Source organism: Syngnathus leptorhynchus, chromosome 1 (genome assembly GCF_054491065.1).
Source record: "Syngnathus leptorhynchus isolate UIUO chromosome 1, UIUO_Slep, whole genome shotgun sequence".
NCBI classification, from domain to species: domain Eukaryota; kingdom Metazoa; phylum Chordata; class Actinopteri; order Syngnathiformes; family Syngnathidae; genus Syngnathus; species Syngnathus leptorhynchus.
The window spans coordinates 20,469,169-20,492,703 of NC_141195.1; positions in this window are offsets into that span (position 1 = coordinate 20,469,169).

Genomic DNA, 23,535 nt, shown 5'->3' on the forward strand with positions numbered 1-23,535 from the left:
AGAAGGTTTACAAAGCCATCTGTTATTCTCTTTCCTTTTTGGATTTCACTGTTTGGTTCATTGACATGAACATTTTCCCTCAGCTTTAGCATGTGAATATGTGTACTTCTTTATGTCCCAAAAATGGCAACATCCGAGTCCATTCTATTCTGACTGTCTTGTCTTCTCCCCTGCGTCTTGGTGCATTTTGTTCTTCCACTTTCAATCACAGCCTCACTTTGTTTGCCTCACGTCTCATAAATGGCAATCCCATCATGGATTTTTCTTCATTTCCAGTAATTCCCCTCTTTCACATTTGTACCCTTCTACTCAATTCTGTCTATAAAATGTTTTTCTTAAAACTTGTACTTCATGCATGTGGCCACACACTTTGCACATCAAAGATGGTTTGCAAGAGTTGAAATAACCTGGTTTCACCTCTCCCTCTCACCTACTTGTGCCTTGACCAAAGTCCCCTTACAAATGTGAATGCGACATGTACTCTACGAACGACGTGCATGGTAAGCCGACGTCAGCCATGGCTCCTACATTGATCACATGGCTTATTCGTGTTGTAATGTTGCTAAACACAAGTTAATGGTTTGCTGTTGTATTTTTTTAGAATGTGCAATCAATTAAAATTTGATCAACTTATCCTGATGACCCGTTGAGAATAATGATAATGACTTTGGCGGTCATTTGCCAGGCCCAGCGATGGAGCCGTCTGCATAGGAAATCACAAGTACTTTGATTTGTCTTGAGATCTGTCCAGTTTTCCAATTACTTCCAGGTTCAAAGTTCAAGGTGTGTCATTAGTAGTCTCCCTTAGGAGAAATTTGCCTTGGAGCAAGGGACAGCTGCATGCATGAATACAAACAATTCATACTGCCAGTTCAGCATTTGCAGAGGGTCTGTCTAGATTTCTAGGGGCTTCTTTCACTTTCTGTTTGTCAAATATGACTGAGGAGTGTTTGGAAATGTGGACATTCCCATAACGTCCCCAGGTATGTTTAATCTAAAGCTCATATTTTTCATTTTATTGTGAGGTTCCCAAGCCAGCTGGTGACCTCGTACTGTATTACAGATTTAGGGGGTCCTCGGTTTACCACGGTTCTGCCATAAAATTCCTAAATAAATTTATTTTAGTTTCTACATTTCTGAAATCTGCTTAACTTTTACAGCCAAAAAGAATGAGAAAAAAAAATCTGCCAAAATAACTTTATGCACTGTTAACTTGGCCACAATATGACAAGCGCTGCTGAGATGCATAATAAACACATAAAAACTAGATTTACTACATGCAATTAAACTGAGATGCATTGTGTAATTTGTTAGACTAAGTGATAGACTAAGACAAGAAAACTCTGAATGCTTTGAGTATTGATTACAAATAATTGCAACTGCATTTTAACCATGCTAATAAATCTTGGTAGTAATTATAAGAAATCAGTTGGAAACTAAAAATCCACATGATTAGAAGAGACCATAGTTGAGGAAGCAGAGTTATCCGTCCACTTCATCTCCACCTCCACTCAGGAGTCTTGATCAATATGAGAAAACGCTGTATCAGGCAAAACGAAGTGTGTGGGTGGCGGTCAGCCATGTTGTTCATTCTTTAGAGTACTTGAAAATGTGAATTTTACCTGTAAAACAACAAAAAACAGTTTTGGTGATAATTGACTTTTTCCAACCCATGTTGGCCCAGTAGTGTGCAACATTTTCTCACAGCAGCCCGGGGTCAACGGAAACTCATTGACCATAATTTGATTACTCCCCTTTAAATCCCTCTTCTCAATTTCAAAGTCACATTGATTGGAAACAGGGAAGACAAATGCAAGACACCTAGATGGCTCCGTTCCTAGCTGTGCACTCTCAACAAATGAGAAACTGGGAGCGACATGGTCACTGGTGCCTGATTGCTCAGATGGGAAAGCTGGTCAACTAACTTGGAGAATTGCTTCAACCAACACACAATCAAATTTATTTTGCAGGTTCAGGGAGGCATTTGTGTGAATATTTCTTTTTAGCACAGTCATTAAGATTTAATGAGACAAATTGCAGTGGCTGATTTTGCATATTTATGCAGCAATTTTAAATGGCAGGTGTAAAGACAAAGCGATGCTAGCGTATGGAAAGCAAAATGGGAGGTAGTAAGGTTGACTTTTTCATAAAGTCAATATCTTTGAAACGCCACAAAGAAAAATTAATCGTATGACACGTCTATTCAGCAATGCAATTATGGAACGTCTCAGTAATAAGGGCCTTTTAAAGCCAGTTATAGCCAGGAGTCGAGCCATTTCACTGATGACAAGACAACATTTTCACATTTTCCTTCGCAGTGTCATCTGGCACTGGGTTCTCCCAAGCTTTACACAGGATTTAAATTTCTACATTTTCCGGTGATTGAATGAAAGAAACATGCAAAGAAGCATAGCTTTTGTGTGGTTGCTGGTTTATCTGTTTATTTAGGCTAAAAAGTCATTTTCAATCACTCAGCAATGTTTACACTTCCAATTCCATCACTTCAAACTTCATTTTGACTAGTGGTCCTCTTCCAAAGTTTCCAGGGTAAAGCAATCAGAGCTAACTTTTAAATCTTGGGATCCCCACCAATTTTACTTCTGTTGCTAATAGCTGTCATTAGTATGTGCAAGTAAATAGCCTGTAGCATTATGGGGAAAAAATGATGAACAAAAATGATAAATACAAAAATAATAGTGCAGTATGTGAGGGTATGCTTACCAGGCTACGCAAGTGGTGTGTGAATGCATTGTGAGGAGTCCTATCTATTACAGAACTTCCCAGAACAGGATCAAAAAGCAGGATCAACAGAGTTGATCTCTGACTGTTTTCATATGCTGTTTCATCTCCTACCATCTTCCCCGTTCCAGAGACCCACTCTTAGTCTGTGATCTGACAACTGCGGTCATGGGAGCTTGCGGGACTGACTACTTTGATCAGACTTTTGTTCGTTTTCAGGAGCATGATCAGTGAGGGAATTAACGTCAGGCGCATGTTGCAGCGAACTGACTCCGATTATTGACCACTAACTTTGTAACATGTTTAAATGAAATAAATTAAACTTTAGTTTCCAATTCAATTACTTTAGCGGCCACAAAACCAAATCTTATCAATCCAATTCCAAAGTTGTGTTGTCTCAAACAAATAAAAACTGAACAACATTTTCAAAATCCCTCCACTTATCGAGGATCGAGTGTGTCGCGAGCTTATCCGAGCTTTCTTAGGCCGGCAGGCGGCATACACCCTCAACTGGTCAATTGTAGGGCACACATAGACAAACGAAAATTCACAATAATCAATCATGAATTATCAATAATAATATTAACATAAAACATTGTGAGTGTTATTGTTAAAATCAATGTAAATCATGTAATGTAATTCTTGTTCCTTTCTTTAATTCTTCCAACATGCGTTCAATTTTTGGCTAGTGCCCCAATAACCCAATAATGAAGATTTCTAGTCCTTGACAAATGGGAAGGGCGTGTCAGGAAAGGCATCCTGCACAAATTCTTTGACCCCTGTTGAGACAATCTTAAACTCAATTGCATTCGAGTTACTGTACATGATAACACAATCAAGTTGCAAACTTTGTTTTAATCAATAATGATTTTTTTTTTTCATTACGCAGTATAAAATTTGTCTTATAATACCACTTTACAGAGTTGTCACAATAAGAGAAGAGATAACAAGCATATTTGACATTATTTCAGAGTTATTTTGTTTGTACATAAGTTGATTCATGGTGAAGGAAAAGTCAAAACTGTGTAGAGGTGTACCGCTCTGAAACAAGTTATGCTCTTGAACATTTTTCACATTTTATGTCTAGCAGCTAGAATCTTGAATATGAAAAAGCTGTGAAGATGAACACCCTGATTCTTCACACACTATGCTGCTTTTCATTTAAATACCAATCAAGTAAAGATATGGTAAAGCAAGTATTTTACAGGCACTAATTAGGAGATGTATAATATCAAGGAGCTTCAAATTGTTGTTTTAAGTCACATTTCTGCGTCTCTTGAAGTTGGGCCATGAGGGTCTCTAATGGGGTTGGTCTCTAATTGGGTGTCAAGAGAACTCTAAGTAGTTTCCACCCACGCTGCCCACGCGCAAAAGTATTCTAGCCTAATTGGTAATACTATTGGCTTCTCTGTCCTGGTGAACGGATTAAACACACACACTCACACACACCCATACACACACAAACACGCACACACTCACACACAGACACCAAGCTGTAGCGATGTATAACAGAAATCTCTAATAGGGTTTTGCAGTATGGTGCATTTTAGAAGAACTCAAATCTTGCTGCTCAATCTTGGCCCACTGACACTGTGTTCCCATAAAAAAAAAACAATTATAATAAAAATATATATATATGCATGGACGCACACACACACACACACACACACACACACACACACACACACACACACACACACACACACACACACACACACACACACACACACACTACAGATATGAGAGAGAAATAAACACATTTACGCTCATGCATTCATACCTCTTTGCTTGGAATCAAGACAAACGGTGGCATCATTATCAGAACTCATCGACTCTCCAAAATTGCCTACTGTCTGTGAAATTAATGACAGGCATTTGTTCGGTGACAGGCAGCACTCGATACAACTGTAATCTCTCTCAGACGGCGCTGCAACACTTTGGAGGACATAAGTAAAACAAATGGATGTCTTCTTGTTGAATGCTCAAGGACACTGGGAGCTTTTTATGGGATTTTCTTTTGTATGCATTCATTTATTTTAAGACCAGAGTATTCACTTAAAGATGGAAATCTGAAGGTAAACCCAGGGTTGGTGTCCTCATAGTCCATTTTCATATAATTTGATGAATAAAGTTCATGGGGAAATAGGCAATAGGCCTATGTATTATATCAGTCAGAGGAATAATGAACCTCAACCATAATTTAATATATAAAAAAATAAATCCCTTATTGCCACCATTGTAAACCTTCAGCATATGTTGTGAATCCAGTAACTTCGAGGGCTTGTCTGGCGTACTAGGCATACAAACCATTTAAAATATTGTCCATTTTGTTCTTTTTAATGCATTTTTAAATGTGACTATGAAGTACATGCAAATTGACACCTGCTGGACAAGAAATAAAGCGAAAAATCTAATCACATTTCATTTTCTATATTAATAATTTGTTCATTTTGTAAAAGAAACCAAACCAAATAGGGTACAACTTAGTCAGTCCCACAACGGTTGCAGATGGGTTGAAGGGTATCCCAGCTAACTTTGGGCACAGGCCACATTAGATAAACATCTCACACATTTGTCACATTAACATGTAAAACTAAGGAAAGTACACAACTACAGTATTCAGTTTTTGGAATATTTGAGGAAGCCGCAGTACCCTGAATAAACCCAAACAGGTGCAGTGAGATCATGAAAACTTTAACAAGCTGGAAAAAGGCTGGAGCATTGATTCATCCTCAGAACAGTGAGGTGGATGTCCCAATTACTCGTACACTAGGCGGCCCCATTTTCTTGCAATAGGGAAGAATTGAATGATAATCAGTTTCAGAATGATATGTCAGATACGGAAGAGGACACTGTTTACTTCAGTAAATTTTGGAAAACACAGTCATCTGGACTTTCATCAAGTGCTCTCCGGTTTTGATGTGATATTCTTGTAACTGTCAGGCCCTTATGTATGACTATGGTTTGAATGCTAACGTATATATGAAAGCATATTCTTCATAAGCATTTTGTTTAAATTCCAAATTGTACAAGCTTAAGGTTGATTGGGATAGTTTGGGCCCTATATTTACTGTAAAATTAGAACACTACACTTACCGGAGTGATTCTATTACAAATGTTCGTCAACAACCAGAATGAACAGCCACGGTTATCACTGTGGCCCAAATTAATGTGACAATTGTGAGACGACGCTCGGTGGTCTTTTACATTATTACATGAATTATGCTGGCAAGATATTAATTGCGAAAACAAGCTTTGAAGACCTTGATGTCTGTCTGTGAGGTAATTAACACGAGTGTGAGCGCAATGTGAAATTGAGCCAATCATACTTGCATTGTGATACGACCTAGGAGATTGATTTCGTTCAGTTTGCACCCTCATTTGCCATTTCCCAAAACAATTTAGCATATTTTCCGGACTTTAACCCGCTACATTTTGCACCAGTTTTGAACCCCGCGCCTTATATCGTAATTTCTGGACTGTAAGCCACACCAGCTAGAATTAGGGGAAATCTTGTTTTGTTCATATATAAGCCACACCGGACTATGGAGGCACGGGGGCACACTGGTTAGCACCATCGCCTCACATCAGGAATAACCCAGTGCTCTCTAGTGGCCGAAGGAAACCTCTACAGTACATGCAGCAGCTCTATTTCCTTTAAGAGCCAAATCAACTAAAAAGTGGCATCATATGCATTTCCTTTGTCCCCCATAATGAGGGTTTGTGTATAAAAGCTTCCTTTCTCCAGTATGGTCTTTCTTGATCTCGTTCTGTCTTTTGTTCGTGTCAATTGTGCGGCAGTATTTGCCTGGCGGACGGACATGCGATCAACACACCACACATCTCCCCAGTGACCGTGCGTCTGGTCACATATCCTTACGCCAAGTAAAGCGATGCCGCACAACATCGGTCCACAACCTTTTTACTAACGAGGCTATAAGCGTATTAGACATCACAAAAATCATGACAAATCCATAGTTAACCTACACTGGACTACAAAACGCAGGATTCAAAGCATGTGCAAAAAGTAGCGGCTTATAGTCCGGAAAATACGGTAGTTCAGTGTTTAATTAAGAGAAAGAACTTTAAATGCACTTTCATACAAACAAACAACCTACCGTAAGTAACGTGTCACAAATAGTGGACATATAGTGCCAGGCCAAAAATAGCAGTAGCCCATTGCTGTGTGAAGTTTTCTGTGGTTGCTCATTTTGTGCCTCTGTATGGCACATTGTGTAAGTAAAGTCACTGACAACATTAAAATAAGAATGGTGCAGCCTATCGCTCATGCAGCAAAATATGAACTTGTAGGGAGCATCCACCACACTGTCTGAGCATTCACCTCAATATTAAACATCAGAGAGGCATTATTTTGACGTGATCCCTCTGTCTGCTTTCTCTTCACCTTAGATAGCAGTTTCAAAGAAGAAATATATTAAAGAAATGAGGTGCAGGGTGGAAGAGTGGGGGCTTTTCCCTGTTGCCTGGCAACTGCTTCCCCCACAATGTGAGCATAATAATGTACGTCTGAGCAGGATATTTCTGTTATTTTTTTTATGACTATACATCCAGACATTGTCGATACCACTGATCATCATTAGGGATGCGGGACGTGGGGGGGAAAGGCAGGGTAAACTATGGATTGGTCGCCACCCAAATGCATACCATTTTCTATGATATTGTAGATTCCCTTACCAATTGCTGCCAACAGACAGCTGGCTCATCCCGGTGCATGGCTTTGCTGCACCCTCTCTCCCCCCATTCAAGGTTAGGTGACACATATTTTACTATAGTTTATCATGTTCTTGCGCCCTGTACAAGTTTTATAAAACTTGTCTTCATGTTCCCAAATACCTGAAAATTATGTAGAATGGTCGATATAAATGTTGCTCACTTTCAACACATTTTGGGCGATTAAAGTTGAGTTATCCCGCTGTGGGTGGGATAAACATCAAAATACTGCATGAAAATCATCAAATTGAGAATGAGGTGATGGAAGAGATTCCATGGTACGCAATATCTAAGGAAAACATATTTTGAAAAAGCCAGGGCTAATTTTTATGAGAGGAGTACAACACAGACCTGTTCTGAAAGACCACATCAAAATCACCTCACAATAAATGATGGAAACAAGTCCGATGTCACGTTCCTAAATCTAGACGCAACAGCCAACAAATGAACTGAAATGAAATGACACCCACTGCTCATCCAACAGTGAAAATATATCCTTCAGCACTCCTTGACCATGCAAAAAGTCACTAAGTAACAACATAGCCACACCGCATTTTGTACCCATTTCCAAGCTGCCTCTTATTTTAAAAAAAAAAAAGTGATGCACGTCCAGTTAAAATCTCTCGTGGATGAACATAACGTCATAGAAGTCTTCCAGTCAGCTTTTAAGATGATGCATAGCACAGCCCTGTTACGGGTTTTTAATGACATCCTCCAGGCAAATGACCCTGGAGACTAAGTGTGTCTGGTTTTGTTGGATTTAACTCCAGCATTGGATACAGTGGACCACAGTATTCTGTTGGCACATTTGCAGCACCAGGTGGGCATTAGTGGTAACGCTCTTGACATCCTATTTGGCTAACAGAACAATACAGTAGTTAATGAACTGAGTTATGTATTATTTTTCCATGGGTTAGAGGGGTTATGTCAAACATGTCATGTTTTTTTTACTTTGAGTATTTAGATTTGTTCATCAACAGACTACTGCTCACAATCATGGCAATCAGTTGGGGTGGTAGGGGGGAGCATTTCACAACACCCATACAGTGTGCGCTTTGTTGCAAATAAACATGAGTTTACTGACAAGATGTTTCCCGTGAATCCAGATGGACATTACAATGTATTGTTTTCAAAATCGTGTTTCGTATAGCCAGGCACAACGCACTGATGTAAACGAGATAACACTGACGTGAAAAGCCTTCAATTTTCTAGAAATAATACTGTTGATTACTAGTAGGTAGGTAGGTAGGTAGGTAGGTTGGTTGGTTGATTGATTGATTGATTGATTGATTGATTGATAAATAATTAAATAGATTAAATAAATAAACAATAAACAGCATCATGACCATGAGAGTGTCCCTAACCCCCGCAAGTCTCATGGCATGGGGAAAAAATGAAGCCCTCTGACAAGATGGTGTCAACACCCTGTCACTGAAGCTACTCCTCTGCTCACTGAGGGTGCTGTATAGTGGTTGGACGGGGTTGTCTTTGATGAACAGCAGCCTGCCAACACCCGCTGTTCTGCCACATATGCCAGATCAGGCAGCTTTGTGCCCACAGCAGAACCCGCCTACCTCACTAGTTTGTCCAGGCGGGAGGCATCCCTCTTCTTGACGCTGCCCCCCTAGCACGCCACCGCAAAGAAGTGCGCGGTCACCACAAAAGATTGATTAAACATCCGCAGCATCACATTGCAGACGTTGAAGGATGCTAACCACCTGAGGAAGTACATTGTTCTTTTTTGCACTTAGCATCCACGTGAGCAGAGACTACTCAGCCTCAAGCGACCACTTCCTGAACAGGCGAGTGGTCTTTGGAAGTCTCCTCAATTTCTTCTTCTATCGCAACCAAAGTACGACCACGTTGTAACCCCCCCTCCCAAGTGCAGGCAGAGGGGTGGCACTGTATGCATCCTCAACTTTCGCATACAGCAGGTCAACAGTCTTGTTTTCCCAGGTGTATCAATCCACATACTGAGTGAAGGCAGGGAGAGTCTTTTCCAAAGTCAGTGATTAAGATAAACTTTAGCTGTTGGCACTATCGAGTCATGCAGCCACCAAAGCATCAGTCTTTCCGTTATGCACCGCTATCTTGTACTAAATAGCAATGATATTAATGCCGTATGTAGGCTGATGTCAACACCATATATACGGAAAATATAAGACTGAGTGGTCGAAGAGCCACAACTGAACAAAAGTGGGGAAAATTAACACTAGGGAGAGTGGTTACAGACACAGAGGATTTATGAACTTTTTTTTTGGACAACTGTTTAAAATTGAAAACGAAATGAGGCAATGATTCATATATTCTGTTTGCCAACTTTAAGAGAGTCTGGCTATCTTGAATGCATGTTAAACAAATAAAAGCTACACGATAGTTCTTGACATCCAACCTGTTAGCTTGCGCACACATCTAATACAAATACCACCATGAAGCCCCAGCTCATTTCCAGGTGAGCAAGTCTCGCTCAACATTGTGTTAAGACAGAAGAAGACTGTTGCTTTGCCGTCGTCATAGAAACTGCTAGTTTAATGAATAAGCGTCTTGAAAAGATGGCTTGATGTATCCTTTGTTTGTGGGTAGGAAAAACTTTAGTTCAAGCCTTTTATTACTGTAGATGGCTGTCTCACCATCTGAAGGTCACCATTATGCTCTTTTCATGTTACATATGGCCATTGAGCAGGTCATGAAAAGTTGTGAATCTGAACATATTTTACCCTCAAAATCAGGGCATGCTAAAGAATGGCCCCATCTGTGTTGAGTTTTCGTAACATCTTTGCTGGGTGAGATGGGATGCCATGCACAGCTTTGTTTGTGTTTCTGTTTTGGTCAGCGTGCATGACAAGCGAGCAATCTTCCTGCAGGGAAGGAGGCGACTTTTCAGAGCTCTTGTTTTTTTGTTGTTGTTTTTTTTCATGAGAGTTTAAAAGCCTGAACACTCTCATAAAAATACGTGTGAGCAGCCTTGCAAAAACCCTAGAGGTAAATACGCGCTGTGCCAAGCTTATTTATGCTCAACATCAAGTTTACTGCCAGGTGGTGCAGTTTTGTCTTCTACATCCATGTAAGTGCTTCTCTGATAATTACACCAGCTCACATTTTATTCTTTTTGTTTACAGGCACCATTTAGTCAAAATATTTTAATTAAAATGATTAATTGGAGGAGCTTCACAGGGATTAGCACATCTGCCTCACAGCTATGTAGGTCTGTGTTTTCAATTTCAGCAGTTGCCTTCATGTGGGGAGTTTTGCATCTTGTCCTTATGCTTGCATGGGTTTGCTTCCATAGTCCAAAAACATACACAGTGATTGGCCCTATCTTTGTGCCCAGCACAAATCTAGCGTAAAGTGCAGCCTAACTGTGCACATAGATGGAGTTTTCTTTCTTTTGGTACTTTCCTAGATTTTGCATAGGTATAATCGGTTGTAAGGAAGTGTTTGCACTGTTGTGGGATGGAATGTAGCCAATTTGCAGCTATTCGTAGTGATTCCACTCATTGTCATTCAAATCAGGACAGTCAAAGCATCCCGCCCGCGTGCCTAGAGACACGAGGAATTTAGTCTGAAGGTCACAAAAGTGCAGATGTCAAAAGTCCAGAACAGTTTCATCCATCCGATGAACGCTGAGTTCCATCTAAATAAATTAGAGTTCCCACGACGGTGTGTGCCTTCAGGTGAGCTGAACAAGATTCAGAATTCGTGCAAATCCAGATGAATTGAGAGCATCACTCAGTATGGCTGACATTATTGCCCGAGTGCAATGTGATGTTGGCTTGAGAATTACTTGAGAGCTGTAATAACATTGTATTTCATCGCACTGGGCTCTATGCTTCTTTGCAGATAAAACAAATAGGAATTCCAGATAACCTCAGAATAACGTGTCTAATCAGTTCAATATTTATCTGTCATGGTTCCATTTATCATATCCCATTCTTTGTTTTTTTTCAGTTGACAACAAACACAACTGCACCGGAATAGTAATACAAAGTGGAAACATTTGTTATGAGTGGACATAAGTGTTGTTGAATTCAGAATAAGGGCAGTTTCAAATTAAACACATGAGAACTGCAATCAGTCCACTACATTTGTTATCTCCAATCATGGGTTTAGCCCTCTTTGACGTGTGTGGCATCATTTTACAATTATTAATTTTCATCACAACTCCGTTCTCATCTTGGCCTGCTGCCTTCTGCAGACAGTCAACTCCACGGGGGCTGTAGTAACCTGCCTGGTGAATCAAAAGTGACATACGTGACATGATGTTTAATTATGACAATATTTATGTTAGCGAAAGGACTAGTGTCGTACAATCAAAGCAGGTTAAGATGCTTTTGCTCTGGGTTTCTTCACATTGTGCTCTTCTCTCTTTGAGCTATGTGAAGGTACAGCACATAGATTAAATGGCTGAATGAACAGAGCAAGCTTTTTCCTTGTCATGGAAAATCTTTTATTTTTGTCACAAGATTCCTCAGAACGCAACTGAGCTAATTAGACTAGCAAACTGCTTCACTTGATTCTTCATATAGCAGTCATCCATGGCTGTGGAAAATTGAATAATTAGCAGAACGGTATCTGGTTGAGTTGCAATTTTCAATCCTTCAAAAAAGAGGATTAGCTCCATCAAACGAAGGCCCACCCCTGCTAAATCACACGATCATAAAACAGAAATTCAATCTATTCCGCAGATTACAATCTCAAAAATGTGTTAATGGAGGCACTTCACTGTGAGAGGCAAATCTTAACCGAATTTATTGTAATTACAATGTAGATATTATTGTCATCCATCCATCTATCTTAATAGGGTTAGGAAGAACTACATTAGTATCGCAATACCAGTCCCAGGTCTCCACCATATGAGGTCACTTCCGATTTTGATGTTTCATATCAAAATAAAAAAATTATAAAATTAAGCCTAATTTTAAAAACGCCATGAAGAAAACAAATCCTTTAGGTATCGGAATACTAAACCAGTGTTGGAGAACCACCGGAGGCCTCAACAAGAGGTTTCCATCTTAATCTGATGTTTGGTTTGAAAATAAATACATTTTATTTATGGTTATTGACTTATTTAAAAGTGATTCACGACTAAGTGACAATAAGAAACTGTAAGGCCGGCGTGACAGTTGTTGAGAACTACATACCCACAATCCTATGCCACAGGAATAAAAAAAAAATCATTAAGGTGCCAACAATCTCAAAAAGTTTGAAAATCGGTTGAATGCAGATGAGAAGCTTTGTTTGACGAGGTGGAACAAGACCCAATCCAATGTAATCTTGTTGCTTCACGGGGACCCCAACCCAGTGTACACTCATCCAAATTCACACACAGTTTGACACATGCTAGTATGTGCCTGTCTGTATCCCAGTAGGGGTGCGTCACAGCACTTCATTTGGCCATCATCACAACAGAGACGGGCTCACAGCCAGGCTGCTCAAACAGCACGCTATGGAAGGTTGAGGTGAAAGGATGCAGCAGTGTGATTTGTTCTTCATTGCTTTGATGACATCATTTGAAACTGTCTATAGAAATAGTCACAAATGTCATTCATTTCATCAATCGGTTAAAGCAGGGATTCTCAAACAGTGTGTCATGGCGCATTAGTGTACCATGAGAGACCATCAGGTATGTCGTGGGAAACTATCCACTGCTACTTATTTTAACAGTAACATCATTATTTTTTAAAGAATTAAAGATGCTCCAATACAATAAATAAAGGTTTCCCTTTGGGATATGGGGCCTTCACCTTTCAAGGCCTGTTTTGCTGTTTGATCCTTTCATACCCGCAATGTGTTCTGCAGTAGCTCGTGCTTGAACTGTTTCCATCTGGACTGCCTGACGCACCGTGTCCCCGTTTGGAGCACTGACAGCACACGATGCTCTGTTTTTGGCACACTCTTAAGTAACCGAATGGCACTTTTGAATGTTATGTTGGAAAATTATTCAAATGTGCTGTTGACTCAATCAGTTGAACCATATCAACCAGACAGTTTTGAATGGAGCGCTTGGCCCCAGACCACAGGACAAGGACGATGAAACTTGCCGGTGTTTCATTTGATAAAGTCTGCCTCACGTGGGGACAAGCGGGATAGAAAATGCATGGAAGTTAAATTTATTTGGTGTAACGAGTATTTTAAATGAAAGGAAGAACGGTGCTTACGTATTATCGGGAGGACCTTTGATTTTTACTTTTTCTTTTTTTTCACATGGAAAAATCAGGCTTTCATCACCTCAACGTCAACCACAAGTACAACTTTGTGGATCCGAACACCGGGGCTCATACGCAGACAGTGGAACGCCTATGGGGATCGGCAAAGTGGCGAAACAAGAAGCACTGTGGCACTGCACGTCACCATTTGGAGTCGTATTTGGCCGAATTCATGTGGCGGAAGCATGTTGCCTGTACTGATGTCTTTGAGTCACTTTTGGAAGCAATTGCGACGTTCTGGCCTCCGGAATTACAAATGTAATGTTATCGTTTCAATAAATAATTTACTTTAATTTTTGAGTCGTTTTTTTAAAGGTCCTCCCGATAATACGTAAGCACCGGAAGAACCATGTGTGCTGGGAAGGGTGATCATAATGGTGTAGGATAGCTGTAACTCCAGCAAAATTAAAATAAAAAATAAAAAAAGAGTACCATGGTGCTCAAGCCAATTTATGTCATCCCTCTTAATTGAAACAACACAGCATTTTATTGCAATGACTATTGAAGGTGGAAAATATCCATTCTTCTTTATTGATCAATTGACTAATAAAGTCTTATCCCTTTGTGGAGGTCTGTGGTGCTCGTTGGGTGGATGCAGAAATCAACAGACGCTCTCGTCTATCGCGACAACAACACACCAACTATTTATTCCTTCCAAAATTGTCTAATAACTGCAAGGAAGCCAAATCCCTAACCGGAACTCCCTAACCGCAAAGGTAGTGATGCAGAATGAAAAAAAAAAACACATTTCCCTGACTCACACTTTATACAAGACATTTCATCAAAAGGGGGGGGGGGGGGGGGTTGCAGTTTGCGTACGTATGTGTGTTCTTTGTTGTTGGTCCCCACGTTGATAATTGTGTTTGAGGTTGGTGTCCGATCCTGCTGCGGCAATAATTCAGGAGTGGTTGAGCCTCCATGAGGCTGAAGTTTCACAGATGAGGATAATTGGTGTATGGTTTGATATCCTTCAGCTGGACTGCCAAGAAGAATTTGTCTTAATTGGTGCATAGTTTGATGTCCTTTAGCTAGACTGCCGACAAAGAAGCTGACTTGTCTTCCCCGTGAGATTGACTTCTCATTTGCCAAAGGGGTTTTCCCGCCACAGCTCCACCTGAGGTCACGCTAGGTCTCCAGATCTTCTCAGTGAATGGAAAATGAGAAACAATTATTGCAAACATCACTTAGTTAACTTGTGTCATCTCAATGGCAACTACGTGGTGAGCATATGTATATGTAAATTCTTGAAATGTAAATTCTCACACTATATAATTTTTGATATTTATTTTTTTCTGCACATTTCAAAATATTTGGGATACTAAGCTTCGACATGAACCAAAACCAGAAAATCTCATTTAAATAAGTTAATGCCACAAATTGAAAATGTTATTTTCCCAGGGAAGAAGAACCACTCTTTATTTTAAAAGCAACAATGAACGACAAAGTGACGGTCACTGCTTTATTCTTGTTGTCCCAAATGTCTCACCAATTACGACCATGGAAAGTCGAACAGCTGCTGGGGAATTTCGCCACCTTTTTAGTGTAGCGCGCCATGAGGCTGTCAGTTTGAGACCTGCTAGCTGGGATAGTTGCCAGGATTGTCAGAATGGACAACAACTGGAGGCATTTCATCCCAGCTGCGGAGCGCCTGTCCATCTGTCTCAGTAAACTGACAGATTTGTATTGTTATTTGGTGTTACAATTAATAAATATTGACCACATATGCAGTCACACCCAGTTTAATCCAGTTTAATGTGCTACATCAGCAATAAATGTTTCAAAATATTGTTAAAGTTTTTGCTCCTAGGGTGTGAGAGGAAATGTGTCCAACAGAAAATTGCAGGGTGATTAAATATATAATGAATCTTGCAAATTATTATCGTATTTATGGCAAGTTTATCTTCTCATAGTAATTCTGTCAAATGCCCTACAATGACGCAGTGTTCTTTCTCCTACTACTGTTTCAACCCACTCTTGAATTTTTGAGTATGAGTGGCTTCTCATTTGACCTTAATGGTTAAACACTGCCATCTATTGTGTGATCTTAGGAACGACCGATTTATGTCCCCATTGTTCAGGAAGCCTCATCTTGAATATCTGCTTGTATCACCCAAACAGGCATTCGAGTTGTGAACTTTTAAAGTGGATTAATGGCTGGTATTCCTCTTGAGAAATATACCACGATCAACACTCACTTCCTCTACAAGCCACTTGCATACTTGCTTTTATCTGTGACAGGCAGTCAAATTGAATGGATAGTTGGATGGGTGGATGGACAAATGAACAGAAATGGATGGAATTAACATACAGTAGGAGATCTTTACAGTAATAAAGAGTGATAATCGACTTTGAAAGGGTTATAGTGTAGTTTCGACACAACATAAGAGACATATACAAAGGAATGTCATACATAGAACTTTTATTGGAAAATTGATTTTGCAAGTGGTCGTAAAGTTAGAGCTGGTCAGTTTGCCAAAACTCTTAAGAATTATTTGATTTCCTGATTAACAAATACAATCACACTGAAAGAAAGAATGGTAAAGACTAATGTTTTTTGGAGTGAGGGACATCTGATTATTTTTAAAAACACGTGCTCCAGACATAGAATAGTTGATGATGTGTTGTTTCTGATGCATAAAAATAAAAAATGGAATTTATAAAACAGTGTAATGACACAAAAAGCACGCTAGAGGGAAGCAGAGGAGTTTCATTAAAGAAAGGCTGCTGCTGAAGGGTTGAAAACACATTTTCATGTATGAATTGACAGTTTGATGTTTTACATATTACATATTGAATTATGTCGTCCTTGCAGAAAGCACTACACAATCTTAAAAACAGGGCACGTCCGGAACCCAAATCCTCATATGAGTGGAGAATTCAGCTGGATTCTGTCAGAATGTCAGAGAAAAAGAGACAACTTTGAATCAAAAGTTGACTTAGTATTCATTGTGTCATTTTAAAATTGTCAATTTTTTTTTTTTTCATAATTTGATTGCGTTGTAAGCTTATTATATTATTACATAAATATAACCTCCTTCGGTATGGATACTTCATAGCGTGGTACCTTGAGAAATGAATTTTAAAATACAACATTAAAATTGTGACAGAATAACTAAAGAAAACATGTTTGTGTTTTACCACCAAAAGCAGCACATGGTTCTCTTAGCAAGTCAGATGTAAACTTTTGTAAAACTGCGGTAATTAATTGAACTTATTAACTATTAATAAACTGGCACATACATGTTAAGTGTTCAGGAAGGTGATGAGGGAGCTTGTCGCAACTACCACAACAAGAGCCCAACGACAAGAGCCGACCTATACGTCGTGTTGCGTGTGTACTCCAATAGGACTACCACAGCAACCTTAGGATGCGATACTTCTAAATTCATAAATAAAACAATGCTGGATTATTATTATTATTATTATTATGACTATAATTATCATTATTAGAATTCTTTAAAAAAAATAATGCATTTTAAATATGGACGAAATATGGAAATGTCTTTTTAATTGAACCAATGGACATCACAATAATTTAATATTTTTCACACACAAATACTTGTATAAAAGATCCAAACTTGAACAACAAAGATTTTGAAGCAAACAACACAATATCCACGTACTGTATTTTTTTTCCAGACCAAAGGCCTTTCGTGCATAAAAATGCAATTGAATGATGGCACAAAATTGCTGATTAGCATTATTATGTACAAGAAGTCAGTTTGTGCACCCCACCCACAAAAAAAAAAAACCCTCTTTGTCCTGCATGTCATTCCAAATGCCCACATGAAAAGACAGCTTTGCTGAAGGAGCCGACCAAATGCTGATGCATGTCATGTCAAGTCAATCTGGTGCATCTTATGGTGAGTCCACCATCCATCACAAAAATTGCTTGTCAAACTCATATACGCAGTTGCAATGCTATTAGGGCCATTAAGTACTTTTTCCATGTCAACAGTTCTTGTGGGGGGAAAAATCGCTGTGTTACGTGTACTTTTGTTGAGATTAGCTGCTCTTCAGTTCCCAGAATGCCTTGCGGGACCAAATTTTTTTTTCTCTATTAAGAATGTCAATCATTATGATTTAAATATATCTGTTACCCATATCCCTTTGAATGTCTCAATTAAATCTCAAGTTAAATTTGTGTTGCACGTTTTTATCTTAAAACTGTGACATTGACTTAAGTCTTACAACTTAAAACTGTCAAGCATGATAAAGACATCATTTTATAATGTTTAAAGATTAATCGAGGAAGCCACGATGAGTCTCTGAGTGTGGGTCAAATGCGACCCCTGGGCCAGTAGTTAATGGTTTGCTTTGGAAACTCTGAACATCCTCACTGGAATAAAGCCACAATGAGAAAAAAAACCCCTCAATTTTTGTGAAACCCACTAAAGAGGGAATATACTGTTTTTATCCTTGTTATTTTTCCACTTTCAAATCTAAATGAAAGCTAGTCTTTTACTAGGAATTTTATTGTTAGTGACAGACACTGCTGTGCATAAACTTAGTAAGAGAGATTAGGAGAAAAATACTGTTAAAGGTTTGCTTGTAAATATGACAATCACCAACGCAATTAGATGGGTTTTATTACTGCGATGTAATGGAGCTTGTACTTTAATAGCAAAGTGTGCAGGGCCCATGTTCCTTTTGGTCCCTGGATCTGAAACTTTTTTTCCTCCTCCTCCAGGAACCCATAAAACCTGTGAGTAAACCTCAGATGCCAGATGGTCACATTGGTCACATAGCTTTGAATGAAGGCAAGGGCAATTTTAGGATGCCAGAAGAAAAAAAAAAAACACAATCCAGCACTGAACTGCTTCTTGCCTTTTTTCCTGACATGCTCATACTATACATGTTACAACTTACAACACACTCAAGGCTCTTCTTGTAGTAAAAAAAAAAGAAAACATATCTCTTCTGAGTTAAAGTCCCCTTAAGTGTTACGTACATGAGGCAGCAGGATAAAAATAGAAAGCAACCTGTCTCGATGTGTGTAATGAAAAAAAGAAATTGAAACAGCTCGTTGCCTCTGCATTATCTTGAAAAATACACTCTGTGGTTACTCACTGCACCAGTTTTAAAACTGCTTCAAATCAACGCTGTGCCTCGTCTTCCACCTTAACAACACAATGTTTACAATAATTTGCGAACAAAAAAATACAATTTAGCATTTAGGACTATGTGATATGTATCAGGCCCTGCTGTAATGCTTCCCCCTACATTCTAAAATGTGTGTAAGATTGTGATTCCGAGTATGAATGGTAGTTTGTGTCCTTTTTATTTTTTTTTCTTCAGATCACCAATGACCTTGAACTAGGCAAGTGGTATCGTAAATGGTCAGATGGTTGGGTTACCATAGTGTCCGATTACTAAGTAACTGCGCTCCTAAATTACAATTCATATTTTTGTCATGGAGCTAAGGAAATTACCCTTTAAAGTCGTAGACTTATGAAATGTGTTTGTGAAAGTCTCGTGACTGGATTAGATACATATCTTTTTATGTTGATACTTTGTTGACTGTTGCAAAGACACTTGGGATGTTTGTGAACTGTGGATGCTTTCCGTGATATAATGATCTAATCATTATCTATGGGATTTCAGAGTTACACAAACAGCCAAGTAAGAAAAACATCCCAATTACTTATTAATCCCAAAAGAAATGCATTGCTTTACAACATCGGAAAGCATCTTTATTTAGGCCTTGTGTTGTGCTGTGCTGCGGGGAGCTTGCAGATCTAAACTAACCTGCCCTACTTTCCAGTTTACACTGACCGTGGGCTTACTGGGGCCCAAGCCAATGGTGCAGTTGTTTGCCAAATTGAAAACTCCTAATGTCATGCACAGTTGCCAGCTGAGCCACCAGGAAGCCTTCTGGTGTTGTTTTATGAATCAAACATAATGTGGTTGATTTCATTTATTTGGTAAAATGCATGCCATTGAAGGCAAGATTAGCCGATGGCATCGCAGCATGAAGTGTTGTATAATGCATTATATAAGTCATGGCTACTGGACACCCGAGATTTTGCAACATTCTGGGGTAAATGGACACGGAAAACTTTACTCACTTTGTATGTATTTTCTGACCATCCTCATGATGATTTATCCACGTCATACTCTTCAAGCATTTCTTGAACCCTGGAGCACAGCAGAAGGTATATGCTGACGTGTGAGGGTGCTTACTTGTACACTTGAAAGTGAGATGCTTGAGGCAATAATTTGTTTGAAATAGAAATCCAAATTCACCTTTTTGTTCTATTTAGCTTTAAAGGTCAGATGACATTCGGAAACCAAGTTGTCCCACCCTTAAGTACAAATGTTATGTCATAGTAAAATGTCTGTTAGTTTTGGGTCACATTTGTTAATATTTATTTAAATTCAAGACTGATGACTGCCTTTAGCGCTCAGGCATCTTGGGTGAGTAAACAAACATCAATTCACTGCTACGATGTCAGCATGAAACAAGCTAAATGCAGCAATTTAGATTTGAAATAACAACAAGCTTTGAATCCAACATGCCACTTCAATAACATTCTTTGCTCCCGTGCTGATGAACCACTGGGAAATTAATGTGATTAATTCCCCTTGCGTGCAATTACATGTGGTGACTTCAATTTTTGAATTACGATCCTGGGTAATGCACAGCAGAAGACTGTGTTCTTGTGTGTACATGTATTTTCAAAATGACATTATTTTGTTTCACATGACCTGTTTTGGATTTAAATTTGTTTACATTGACAGTAATATGAATTTTAACTTGAAATGTTCCGCTCATTTCTTTTAGCTTTAATAAACACATGATTATCACTGTTTATTGATTGCATCACACTGATATAATGATAAACCATTACACTTTTATTTCACGTCCAAATAATGTCTGCATCTGCACTGCCTGTGAACTGTATAAATGAATAATAAAAAAAAAAAAAACACAGTTGGGCGGGCCTTGCTTAAATCTCCAGGGAGTGGCCTAGCACATCTATGTGCAACGTTCAGCAAAAATGGTTTCAGAATAGCCAAGCGTCATGTAAAGATAATCCTTCTGTGTGCTCAGGGAAAATATATGTAATTGCAAAAGCTGTTTTATAAACACGTGATAAGATATTGTGAGTGTTTTCAAGAAGGGAATAACCACATTTGTGTTGCAATAATAAAATTCAGTGAATAGCATTGGTCTCAAAAGAGGTACTAAATAAAAAAAGGTGAGCTTCCCTGGATTGTCAATCCTTCCATCCTGAAGGATAAAAGCCTACCGGTAAGTGTGATGTCTAAGTTGACATGACTCATATTCCATTGTCAACCAAAGGCTATAGCGAACAAAGGTTTAAAATTGCAGCAGCACCTTGGCTAATGCTGCGTGAAATGAGTAAACAAGGGAGGGATGAAGGGATGTACAGTTGTGTGGTCGTCAAGGGTGCGTGAGGATTTTAGCTTGAAGTAGTTGTTTTCAAAAAGGCCTTCAATTTATCTGCCCAATTTCGCCTTCCTCGGCAGCAACGGCTGTTTTGCTCCGTTGCTCCGTATTTGTGCCTGGAAGCCGTGTTAGCTGCTCAAGTGAAAGCTCTTCGGAGGAACTCGGGTTTGTGCTGCAGGCTAGCCATAATTGCTTTCTTGTTTTAGTACACAACAGTCCAGTGATTTCTCCAGTCTAGCAAACAGTGGTTGTTTTTCTCAGTGTGGTTTTTAAGATGAAAACAAATGGCATACTGATAGTTTTCTTTGTTTTAATCTACATGTGAAAACAGGAATCTTAATGGTTTTAAACGGAAACCTTGTGTTTCACTGCCTGTGGCAAGTCAAGTATTTGTATCCTCGAGCTTGTGAACTTGGAGGGTTCCTCTTCTTTCTGATCTATTAGAGCAGCGGTCACCAACAATATTCGTCAGAGGTCCAGAATTTTACCGGATAGTCACATTAGATTTAATGTAAAATTAAATTAAAATAACATTTTGGCAGAACATTATTATTTGATGGAAATTATTTGTATATTTGATATTTTTTTTCCAATTCATTACAAAACTGAAAGACTTTTTCGCCTTTAAGAGTCGGGTTTTTCCTTAAACAGATATTTTCTCTTTGATCCTCATAATTATGGAATCCAGTCACGGGCCGGATAATACAAGGCTGTCAATTGATGATCACTACATTGGAGCCACTGTATTTCTCACTCATTTTCAGTTTGATGGCAGCATATCTATGTTTGAATACAAGCAACATGTAACAGATCATTTCACTTTCTCATTTTGTGATTTGGTTTTGTTCTGTTTTCCTGCGTCTCCTGTCGGCTCATAATGCCCTGTCTCCACCTATGTGGTATTCCAAAAGAAGGCTCACCACAAGCTTAGACCTGAACGTCTTGACTTCCTTTGAAATCTGAAACTCCATGAGCTTGATTCACCAAGATTTCATATTGCGTGTTAAATTGTGCACACTGTTTGCTGGCATGTTGCGCAAAAATGGAATAGGATTGTGTTCTTTTACCTCAAATAGTGGATGTTTCACATACCCTAGCAGGTTTAAAAGTGGTGGAGACCATCAAATTTAAACGATGATTTTACAATTTAGGTAGCGCTGAAGCGCATAATGAACTCAACTTTATTTAGCTACTTATTTATATTTATAGATTGCTTTAAAATAAACATTCACTGCTGAAACAAAGTGCTATACTTAGAACACAGAGTAAAATGGAACATAAAACAAATAAAATGGCGGCAGTGTGCTAAGGAGCCAGAAGTTCACCCCACACTGAGAAAGCCAAGGACAGGGGCGATGGGGCTTAAACCCCTCAGAATAGCTGGTGATGGGCTTCAAAGGGATCCAGGAAATTCCAGGGTATAATAAAGTGAAGAATGAATTATGGTTGTCTGGCAGAAAACAATGTCTCTGTTACACTCACTATTTGCCCACTGGCTGTTTACTACAGCTTGTTCGTTCATCCATTTTGTTGGCGAGTGACCTCACTCAGGTTTCACATAATGATTGCATGAGGAAAGGTTTAAATCTCTTGTCCTTCTTGATCATCCTCACTTTGGTGCCGGTTCTCTTCATTCTATGAATCTGTCTTACGACTGAATCTCCTATGGCAGTCCAAGTGGTGCAGCAGTGACCAACCAACAGGAGGGGAGCGAGCAATATGACCTTACAGATTTTTCATCAACTACTTCGTTAGATTGACATGTTTAGTTATGTTGGTGTTGAGGCATAGTGCAGACACGCAGAAAGAAGGTGACAGCACTAAGGGAAGACAGAAAAAAGGCAGAAGGACCATGAGGAAAATTAGGGGCAAGTACATACCCAACACACATAGTATTATCAACTGGAAAAAAGGCAGAGAAACTAAATGTGTAGACTTATCACAGTCAGATCGACACCAGGACACGAGGGAAGCAGCTGCCTGGGTGGAAAGACTGGAAGCAAGTGTTGGCTCTTTGAGCTATTCTCGTTATCTAATTCCATAGCACGCAATCTGAAACACACCATTTAGTAATCAGATTTTTATGATCGTCATTATGAGTGTTTAATGGAATTAACTTTTCACCAGCTACTGTAATTGTCATTGATCTCCACTCATTCTTATATTGAGCCATGTTGCTTGAGGTAACTGAGGCCAAAATTCATGTTCAGGACAATTTCAGACAATTTGCTCAATGCTAAGTCACATCATCACCACCCCTCAGGGCTTCCATTGATAGGTATGCAGAAAATAACAATTCTCCACTGCAGCGGCTACGTCACTTTTGATGAACATGATAGAAGCACGCACTTAAGAACCTCACCTATTCATTACAGCAGCTCCCACGGGGCACAAATAAATCAAAACAACCCAACAACAGAAACAAGGTTTGACAGATGTGTGCTT